The following is a 12,000-nucleotide window of genomic DNA, read 5'->3' on the forward strand; positions in this document are numbered from 1 at the left end:
CAACCAGCCTTTACCAGGGCATCAAAGCGTGGCTCTCTGGCCAAGGCAAGTAGGTCAACAAGCATCTAAATCCATCTAAATAAACTCGTTTGAATGCATGCACACAGAGCTCTACCTTGTTTGTTTGCAGAATGTTTTTTGTGCCTTTAATATTTATTTATTTAAAAAAAAGAAATTGCAATTTGTATGACGTTTGAATTTTGGTTTCAGTTGGAGCTCTTGTCCCAGGCTTACCAAAGCATTGCATAAAAATTGCTTAATAATAACTACACATTGGAAAATTCACATTCGACATAACACAATCGGTTCTAAATAGTGTCATGTCATTTTTCCGCAATATTTTGTCAACATCATAAAGTCCTACAGCTGCTTCTCCTAGAACTCCCCAGCAAGGCCTCTCAGTGCGAAATCAAGTCATTGGTACCCCACCTACCAGTTGTCCAGCGTTATCATGGGATGTACATTAGATATAGATACTCTGACCCCTATCACTGACTGTAGACTGCAGATTACTGGAGGTGGGCCTCTTTCCTGCTCCCATTTATCTTTCTTTCACCTCCCTATACCCCCCCACACCACCCCCCACCGCCCCCTCCCTCTTTCTCCCTCTGTAATGTCTCAGCTGTTCCCTGCAGGCAGGGCTCTCTGACTGAGTGCCTGCTCTGTTATGGGTTCATTGGGCTGGTATGCGGCAGGAATCTTTGGATCAAGGTAATTTCACACTGTTCAACTTTTTCCCAGGCTGTTAAGCTTCCCTTTACCTTTGTGCCACTCAGAGAGTGAGATAGGGAGCGACACATGTAGACGTTAAACACACACAGTGGCTCAGGGCTGACGCCACCAGCGGAGCCGAGGGAAAGACTTGAAAGATATGGCCTATAAATTACAGTCCAACACCTCAGTTTCCTAAAAGGATCAGATTATTGCAGCCTGATTCAGAGTGGTGGGGAGGATGGTGCACATTCATGTGTGGTGCTGTAATGAAGCTACACGTCTGCCAGGGGAGCCACTATGGTGGGCCCCCCTCATTTGTCTCTATCACTGATCACTAAGAAGATCAGATGTGTGTGTGTCTGTGTGTGGGTGGTTGCATGTTTTTTCCTGCTTGTCTATTTCACTGTGTATCTTTTTTTTTTGTTTTCTTTTTTTTAAATGTCTGATCAGGTGTTTCTGCTTTCTGTCGCTACATCTGCATCACTATCTTCTCTTCCCTCTGACACGTGTGTGATTTCTTTATTAAGCTCTTCACCCCAAAGCAGAGTTTTCAGTGTTATTATTAGTGACAGCAGATAGGTGAGCATCTGATGCACTTGCAGCAGGAGAGAAGCCCTCTGTAATTGTCGGGGTAATCTTGTTCTCATCTCTACTCGCTCTAACACCCCATGTGCCATCTGTTACCATCTGCAGGAGATATAGGGGGAATAAGGGCAACAGTAGCACCACTTTGTGCATGCATGTGTGCATGTGAGGGCTGACATGTGCTCAGGTGTTCACTGTGTTTGGGGTTTGGGGGTTTATTTTTAATGTCTCAGTTTATTTTGGTAACTCTATGGTTAACCTTTTTGATGTTTGCATATCTCTCCGTCTGTTTCACAGACTCAGTGTAAATAGGCAGCTTTTCTTATGTTCATTATTGGGAGCGGTATGTGAATCATAGATTAAACAAGATTTGTATGAATGCTTCGACTTATTGGGTTATTCTGTGAAAACTGCCTCCGGCTCAATCACTCTGCATGTGACGCATGTTGCAGTTATGTTTCTCATACCATGCTGTATCCCTCCTGATGGGTCTACTGGCCATATTTTAAGAAGTTGTGCGTGTGTTGAAATTAGTTGATTTTCTGATTGGTGCCATCATTCTCATGCCAGTAAACTTTATTGATAAGCCCAGACATGAGATCTCTTTGACCTCAAGTTCAGTGTGTTTTAGTCTGAGCTTGTTGTGATCGCAGGTGGAAGTCTTCAGTATGTTGATCCTCCCAAAGCGCCAACAGCCACAATTTTCAAACAATCTTGAGAGGTTTCTTTTGTGCAAAAATGTAGTTATTGCCTTGACGTACATTACCTCTCCCTAAAAGTCCTTGCGTTCTGCACCAAGGACTCCGCTGGATTAACAATGCCTTTGTTCTTGGTGTGCGTAGTGAAAGAAGGGAGAGTAATAGGCTGGAACTGTGGTGTGGTATCAGCAAGCAGCTGTTGCATGAGTGACAAAGTCAAGGGCTAGTGATATGAACATGGGAAAATCCTGGAGGAGCTGGAGGGGAAGAGACAGCGGCAGCAGCTGAGCCACTCTGCACTGCTCGGTGCAGAGCGAGGCTGCCTTCACTGTTGCTGTTATGTGGAGAAAAAAGTGTGAGAAACAGAAAAGAAAGCAGTTCATCCTCGTTTAGGACAAGGAAATATTGACATTATTTAGCAACCAGTGCTCAAAACCCACCTCTCTATCTAGCTCATTTGGCCCCATGTTTGATGACCGTATGAAAGGTTGTTGGTGGAGTTCAGCAGACAGGGTCAAGCATGTGAAAGAGGGGAGGGATGGAGGCAGGGATGAAGGAATGGGGTGGAGGGGTAGAAGAAAAGGTAAATGAATACCAGACGGTTTGTTTCTTGTGTTAACTGAGGGTTTGGCCAGAGCTACCAGACCTTATTGTTCCAGTGACGCACCTTCCACAACACGCACTCTGTGGAGAGGCTCATTTGTCTCTCAACAAGCTGTCGCTAACCTCTGTGATGGATTGAGACGTAGTACAAGGCTGCTTTTAGTTATTAATGATGATTTGCATGTTCAGCTCTCCTTAAGTCAAGTCAAATTTATTTATAAAGCACATTTAAAAATAACCACAGTTGACCAAATTGCTGTACAATCAAAATAGCAAAAACCATAAAACAACACAATATAAACACGAATACCAGTTTAACAGACAAAAAGACAAAGAAAGGCAACTCCCATACTGAGTTAAAAGCCAAGGAATAAAGAAGGGCTTACTGTGTGTGAAAAGATGGACACCGTCTTTGTCTAAAGTGTGAAGGAAAAAAAACATTACTGTAGTTGGAGGTTTGGACCTTTGTGTTGTGACGACCAAGAGCAAAGTGCAACAAATGATTCAAGTCTATTTTCCCACAAGCAGCTGCACCTGCAACATGGTGAAAACCAAAGACGAGAGCAACACTGTGACAAGACCAACAGATACAATCATGTGGTTGTATTGAGCTATTAAATTAACTTGCTACAACACTGTCTCAGTGATTAAGAAGACGAGGCAAAGATGAAGGCACTCGTATGTGTGATGGGAGCATTATTATTCAAATAATTTGATGATTAATGTTTGAGAACAGAAAAAAAATCCCTCAGTAACTGTTGTACGTTTCAGAAAGGCACTGAACTCGCTGCGGCAGTTACTCATTGGCCGCTGAGATATTTACATTGATGCACTGCATTTTGAAGTGTTCTCCCGGGTAAAATTTGAGGCGAAGCAGCAAGAAAACAGTGTTTACATGAATAATGAACCAAATATTGCGGCACGCTCTATCCTCAGCACTGAATGAATTATTGAGTTTATGGTTGATAACGAGATGAAAACGACACAAGTAAATGGTCGGTCCACCTGAGACATGCATAGAGACGTATTGATGATGAACATATATCGTTTGAATTAATGTCATGCTTGATGTATTCATATAGTGGAGTGCCAGAATATGTCATTTTTTGTTTCAGAACACTGAATTGATTGTTGTATTATGAGCATTCACAAACAGTTAGCTTAGGTTTTTGAATAAAATCAATTTTTCTTTCTTCTTTTAAAACGTTGAGAACAGAAACTCCCAACGTTGAGTACCCAAAGTTAAAAAAAAGTAGCACACACAGAGATCTTCAGGACAAAGTTGCCTAATCTCAATTTCACCAATTTATTCTGGAGATGTAAACAAACATGCTAACGTTTCATTCTAGTAGCCTCCATCAGAGGATGAAGGAAAATGGAAGTCCTGTCATTTGGCTGAAAGGGTCACATGGTAGTTAGCTCCCTAAGGTCCCATATGCATCTTTTCTTGACAAAATGACAATGACTAAAAACAAGTGAAATGGCAAACATACAGTTTAACAGTTCTGAGGTTACAGGTTCTGTGATATACATTCTATGTTTCCATATTTTAGAACTTCAGAGGAAGCATTTAAAAGTCATGATTCAGTCCTGCAGGTGTCATTGCGCTGAGTGTTGAAATCCAGTAGTTTTGGTAGATCGCCCCCTCTGGCTGGAGGAATTACATGTTTAAATCCAATAAAGTGCAGAGTGGCTGGGGAGCTGTGGTTGACTTCATGATAGTGCTTGGCTGTGGCATATTCCATGCTCCCTGTATGAATGGCTGTTTTATGCTCTGAGATTCATTGTTTGAGTGCTCTCTTTGTTTGTCCAACATATGGTTGTCCACGGGGGCATGTATGCATATAAATTACTCATGTTGTGTTGCAATTGAATAGTTTTATAGGAAACTTCTTACTAGTGTGTGAATGGGTGAAAAACTTTACATTACTGGCATTGTTACAATGACTGCATTTTCCACATCTGAAGTTTCCTTTTAAGTGAAGCCAAGTGTGATTTAGTGGGTTGAAAAGTATGTACAATGTTGTTTCTGATTGTTGGTGCTCGTCAGAATGATATGGGGGGACTTTTATGTGATCTCACACAATGATGGTTCATCACTTAGGATGTGCCGGTGTTTGTTGATTATGTCCTGAAGTTTCTGGTGACAGTGATTGAATTCAGTTGTGAAGGTTATTCTCTGATTTGTCACATACTGGTCACTTTTAGATTCGTTAGAAAAGAGGGGGAAATTATTGAACATTATTATTGGCTTTGAATCAATTGAGAGTCACACAGGGGAAAGTCTGGCTGATGCTGTAATGGCTATGCTTGACAGTTTAAGCTTAGATCTCGCAAACTGTTGAGGCCAAGCCTATAACAATGCTAATAATGTGTCGGGGTGTTACAACAGGCTGCAGGCTCACTTGAAGAAGAAGAATCAATTAATCCATTACATACCCTGCGCAGCACATTCTCTCAGTTTGGTGGGTGTCAACAGTATAGAAAGCAGCTGTCAAGATGCAAGTTGTTTCTTTGACCTTATGCAATCTTTAAATGCCTTTTGTGCAGGTTCTACTCATAGATTGGACAGATTTTTCAATAATGCAGACATTAAGGTAGACATGACATAGAAATCGCTGTCATCCACACGTTGGAGTTGCCATGCAGATGCGTCTAAAGCACTTTGTGGGAGTTATGCCCAAATAAGAGATACACTTAAGAACATTTCGTAAATGCGATACACGTGATGAGGCAGCAGCACTGTGTGCAAAATTGGGCGGTCTTAATATGTCATTCATGGTGCAGTTTTGGGACTGTCATAAGCAGATTCAAAGTGACAAGTGAATCATTACAAAAGGCCGACATGGATCTGATAACTGCTGTTCGTCATGGATTATATCACTCCGAGACCAATTCAACCATTTTGAAAGATCTACAAAGGGTGTTCCCGGTCTGTGTGTGGAACACTCTTCCAGGCACACACCAGGAACCAGATGAACTGCAGCGGGCCAAGAAGCGCAAAGCGTTTTCAGATGAATCTACAGAACAGGAAGTAACACTGAAAGGCCCGGGAGCGAAACCAGGTAGAAATGTTCAATGTCATTATTGACAAGTTAGTCAGCTGTTTAGAACATAGAATGGATGCATACCGAAACATTAACGACAAGTTTGGGATTCTACTGAACATGGAATCCAGGGGTTTGACCACTGTATGTGAACAGGCTGATGCACTCTGCACTTCATACCCGTCTGATTTAGATCAGAACTTTGCAGATGAAATTATCCAATTCAGATGCTTCGTACAGAGAGAGCAGGATAAGTCTCCTCAAAAACAAACTGCGAAGGAGAAAGATCATTTTCACCAGCCTGGTCTCTTCAGTCTGTGCATATGCCAAAGTCCAATTTTGTGTGCAGGTGATACGCCAATTCTTTGCAAGGACGTCAATATAATGCGACTTTCTTTTATTTTGTAAGGTAATTTTTGCTTATTAGGAGGAGGCAGGTTGGGCGGGTAATTAGTTGGCAAAAAGTTGCAAAAGCAGCAGGAGAGCACTGTTCGAGACCACCATCCAGACATCTTCAACATCACGTCGGGCATTTTAACTGTAGATTTTTACTGTCGCATCCGGTATTTTAACTGTAGATTTTTACCATCACGTCGGGCATTTTAACCACAGATTTTTAGTGTCACCTCGGGACATTTTTACCACATTTTACTGTTTTAACCCAAACCATGATCTTTCCCTAACCCTAACCAAGTGGTTTTTGTTCCTAAACCTAACCAAAAGCATTACATGATACGCAAAAGGTTAAAAAAACCGTGTATCACTTGCATCGAAAACTGGACGTTGGTGTATGCTTTGCGTACAATTTGAAAGTGTAAAGTTGTGTTAAATGTACAAAGATTGTAAGACCAGGTTGTTTTCACAGATGGCAAGAATTAGAAATGAACTCAGAACAACTGAAACGCTACAGCACCTCAGTGCGTTGTCACTGATGGCCATCCAATCTGAGCTTGTCAGGAACTTGGACTTTGATGAAGTTGTGGCCGAGTTTGCTAATAGAAAAGGCTGGAAGAAGTCTTTCTAAGGGCAGCTGGAGAGAGGAGAGGTGGACAGACAGACAGACAGAGACAGCCTCTGGAGAGCAGAGGAGGAGAACAGGAGAAACACAGTCAGACAGGAAAGAGACAGCAACAGGTGTGTGTGTGTGTGTGTGTGTGTGTGTGTGTGTGTGTGTGTGTGTGTGTGAGGACAACCTACATTAAACATAGTATTATCATTATGAAAAAGCAAAAAAAAAATGCTTTTAGTCAAGTTGTATTGAAATGGTTCATTTTCCAGTGAGGTACAGCACTCTCCATAATGAATTAGAACTATTCCATATATGCCCTACACGTTATATATGATTAATTAAAGAAAGAAAAAAAGCCTGACCACCAAAGCAAGTTGGCTAGGAGCCCATCAAACATTTGTGCCCAGGGGTCTGTAACTTGATGATTCAGGCCTGGTTAACACCACTGCACCACCGTACAGCTGATGCATTTTGAGCAGAGGCTCTGAAAGGTATCCACCTGAGGACTTTCACCTCCGTCAGGCATCATGCGGTCAACATCTAATCCCAAAGTCACCAAAAGGCAACAATTAAGAGTCTGTTCTTTAAGTTTTTTGCTCCCACTTGTTTCATTTCCAGTTAATGAGATAAGGGCACGTTTCAAAGAATTCGGGAGGACATGTTTGCATAAAGAATTTCTGAGGGAGTCTGAGGGAAGTCTGCAGAGCGAGCGCTCAATGCCAAAGCTGCATTGTTGTAGCAGTCAGTCATGGCGGGGAATCAGAGAAATCCCTCAGGTGGTTAGTGGAGATGTCAGGGACAAGCTTCACACCACTGCTGGACACACTCACATCATACAGGATCAAAAGAGGGATATAGAGGCGCAAGAAGTTCAAAGAAAACTGCAGATTTGTGAAGGGAAAGTTCCATTTATTGTATCATTGTTGGACAGATATTCACCTCTGATTTTGGGTGAAGCAGGACTCTGCTGGTGTGCTGTACACAAGATGTTTCTTTTATCATGATCAAGACGTTGGATGGCAACTGTGTGACTGTTTTCCTTCTCTGAATGTGTGTGTGTGTCTGTTAATTTGGGACAAAAGGAATCGTGTCCATCTCGGGTGTGTGAGAAAACAGCATTTTTTGATTGATCTCATTGGTGCCGTATCTCAACAGCGTTACATGTGGAATTCCTGTATAAAAACTCTTTTTTTTTAGTTTATTCTGCACATCATTTGGTTAAGATTAAAATCCAGAACGGTTGGTCATTTAGATTCTGATTTCAGTAAAAACTTTTTTATAGCTTTTCACAGCAGAAAGCAATTAAGTATTTGTAAGACATATCACACGTAAGATCTTTCTGAATCTACATTTTATCAGTTAACTGTGTGATGTCTCATAACTGTTCGGTTGGAGAAGAGTTTTTCCAGTTACGCTTTGCATGAAGTCTGGTGTTTTTTTATCGTGGATGAGTAACTTTTCTCTGTATTGTTGTTGTTTGGCACACACATCTGCAGTTATTCAACCACAGAAAAATAAAGCAAGAATGGGGAAATGTTGGCATGATAAACAAATGAGACACAAGTGTGACTGATGCTTTGATGTGAATTAATAAGTGATTCATCAGTAACCATTATACAGGGCTCCCCCAAGATTGAACTGGATGAATGTGCAGACATAAATCATTTTTCCTATTAGTAACATGCTATTTGTGTATTTAGATTTGAAGTGCATGTGTTACAGTGCTGGTTATAATGTAACCAGTAGAGTTCTTGTTTAATAAATCCATTATGAGAGTGTGTTGCTGCGGTTGAGTGTTGCTGTCTAAGATGTCTCTATGTTCTTCTGAGTCCTGCTCTTTATTCACTTGAGGCAGGAAGTGACCTGAGAGGTTTAGCTAGTAGATGAACCCCAGAAATCTTTGTTGAGGCTGAGAGGGAGGAGGATGTTCCTGTCAGGGCTGTGGTAGACCTGCTGCTTTTACTGCTGGAATAAACTGCTGTCTTACTAAACTGCTTCTTTTTGTTGCATGTTTCAACACCTGTCGTGTTTCCACATTTGAAGACATATTTGTGAAGTAAAAATTTCAACAGTAATCACGTGAAATTCGTTTTTCTTCCTCAGATTTCCGCCTCCCTAAACATTACTTCGTGTGAATTGTGTTTCTTATTTTAATAGTAATCCATTTTTATATGTTCATAGAATCTAAACAAAACGGAAATCAAACAGATTTTTCATCCAGAAAATTAAGGAATGAGCACATGTGAATTTTAAGAATGAAATGTTTCATTTGATTCGTGTTGTTTTCACACAAATAATTAAATCTGTGAATTAATTTCAGGTGATCAGTCAGTTCTTCAACTGTTCAACAATAAACTATTACAGTTACAGAGTTAATATCATTTTTAAAAATATTCCAAAAATTATTCTTAAGATGAAACGTGACAAAAATGAGGATAAGGTGTGTATAAACCGTTTAAACACAGATATCCAAAAGATTAATACATAATTCAAACTGAATGGACACAGGTGGAATTTCACATAAATCCACAAATGTTTCTTTGTTACATTAAATGTATTTAGTTTATCTGTTACTTTGAATGCTTAAAAGAAACATGATGAAAAGTGGGATCATGTGAGAGTGTAATAACTTAGCAGCTATATTATTAATTGTCTTTATTTTATTCTATTTTATGAAGAGGTGTATTTCCTGCATGGCAGGTGTGGTGTTTTAAGATTGTGTCTGAGGAATTTTCTTCTCACATATCTGAAGAGATCTTATCTGTTTAAACTTAGTTCAGCTACACTTTTGAAAAGCTTTGTTAAAAAGAAATAAAAATGTAAAGAAAGAAAGAAAGATCATTGTGTATTCTTGTAAATTGTAGTTTCAATTTTAAGTTGATGGACATGTAGCCCAACAGAAAAACATTCCCTCTAAAACTCTTCTTTTAATGCATGGATTTTCACATTTAGTGTGTGTAAATTATTATATAAAAATGCATTATTTCTGCCTTGATTTTGGTCATAAAAATCATGTAAAATGAATGATCCATCTGTTTCACATCTGATCCTACAAGGTGCCTGACAGATTTATAGAAAATAAACCTTTACAGACTTGATTTGGAGGGCAAAGCTGTTTATTTGTCACCCTGTCTGCTTTGCTTCCAATCAAACAGACTCAGATCTGAGCTGCTGTCATTTCACAACTGCTTCTGTTTTGATAGGACTCTGCTAAATTCCCCTCCGACACTTTTCTTGTCTCATGTGGGACATTTTTTCTCAGCGTCATGATTCCCATGTCGGTAAAAGAAGAGGAAGAGGGGGGGAAAAAAAAACAGTAGAGCTACTCTCATCATCGGCATTCACCCAGGGGTGTTGCCAGTTTGTCTCTGGTAGTTATAACGGCGCTTTAAACTGTGAAAGGTGCGGTGATGATGAGTCACTGGTCGATTCTCACTGCAAAAAGTGACCAACCTCACTCTTCTGTTCATGTCTTTAAATCTTTCATTTCTCTTTACACAACGCGGGAAAAGCAGCAAGTAAGGGTTAATAATTTTGCTTGTTCTAATTGCATTAATTTCGGTCATTTTATAGAAGCATCTGTTGTGAAATAAAGAACAATAAAAGGGAGATCCATCATATGATTTCCAGAAAATAGTAGCAGGTATTAAGCTGTAGATAAGCAGACTTGTCCTGAGCTCTCTGGTAGATTTTTTGTAATTTTTTACTCTAGAAGATAAGATTTCGAAACCTCTAGACTGCGTAAAATAAATTGTCCCGATGGACATTTCTTGCAGTGTGCAGCGCAGGAACTTCACTAAACTTTTTAACATTCGTTTTTTTATTGGCTCTTTACCTCCTAGTAAACGTTTGACTGTTTGTGCCATAACTTTTAGAACGTTTCTAACCTGTGTGCTGTGTTCCGATTTCATTCTGATATGGTAATTGAATGCTTCCGGGGACACAAAGCGCTGCTGCTGCTTCTGCTGCTGCTGCTGCTGCTGCTGACCTGACAGAGGAGCCGCTGCTGGCGTCACTGTTCCGACACAGGAGCAGCTTAAGGGAATAAAAAAAAAAAAAAAGCGTCGTGACAAGTGTGTTAATGCAGCAGCGAGTCATGATAGGTTGTTTTGTTAAAATGTTTGATAAAGACGTATTAGAATAAACTTGTTAAATAAATGATGATAATATAATATCACTCGAGGGTCGGGACTATAGTTTTAGCCTTTTAAATTTAGGACATTATGAAAAAAAATCACCTTTAAACCAGTGGATTTACTATTTCAACAAGCTTTTTTGGCAGATTGTTTCACTTTTTAAAGATTCAGTTTGTATACATGGGCACTGTGCAGTGCATGTTGCTGATGAACATATGAATAGACTGGTGCATGTTAGCTTTAATTCACTTACTGTGAGGGAGATGATGGCTCTGAGATGCGTAATTGCGCATCCTGGTGAGCTGAGGGGAGCTGCTACTGTTGGATGTGTGGAGAGTTTTTGGAGCACCTGCCTCTCAGCCGCAGCACCCCGTTTAGCCACATTTCATTCGGTTCTTTTAAACTCTGTGAAGTCGTCTATTTTATCAGACGCAGCACAGCTCTTAGTTTCGATTAATTTTTTTTTTTTTCCCCCCTCACTATCTTTGGCGACAGTGCCATTTTAATTCTCTGACGTGTATCAAAGTAAAAACATGATCATATAAAGTCAAGAGAGCATTTATGCACGTTTTTGTGCTTTAATGAGAGGAAAATCTATCAATTTTAATCATTCATATAGTGTATTATATAGAGGAGAAATCCATTTTTCCAACAGAAAGCATCTGCTACTCAGGATGTAATAATTTCGATTTTTTTCGATTTTTTTGAAGTTTCATAAATGTTCCTGAAGAAGAGAGTCATGTTGCAGTTATCAGTGAGGTGATGTAATTATGTCTTAAAGATACTTGTTTCTAAAATGTTCTGCAACAATTCAGTGTGCTCTGGGCGTGGAAATATATCACTCCTGTCGCAAAGTTTCTCTCCTCTTCTAACTTTCTAACACATGAGAGTAAAATCATATAAAAGCTGAATCGCAGCCTCTTTTCTGACCGAACATGAATTCATTCATACTTGGGATGACACTCAAGACACAGTGGTGTGCGTGTCAGATAGACTGTTTGAGCAGCAGCAACATCCTTTAAGGGCTGAGACTGATAAATGACCACAGCAGTGTTAGAAGAGCAGAGAGAGGAAGGTATAGAAGAAGTCTGCCCAGTAACAATCGCACAGCCTCGGTCGAGCTCTGAGGAACTATTGGCTATGCAAATAGACACGGGGAGGAGGAAACAACTTAGACTGGAAAAAAAAAAAACTTTAAAGAGACATTT

This window comes from Thunnus maccoyii, chromosome 5 (genome assembly GCF_910596095.1).
Source record: "Thunnus maccoyii chromosome 5, fThuMac1.1, whole genome shotgun sequence".
NCBI lineage: Eukaryota > Metazoa > Chordata > Actinopteri > Scombriformes > Scombridae > Thunnus > Thunnus maccoyii.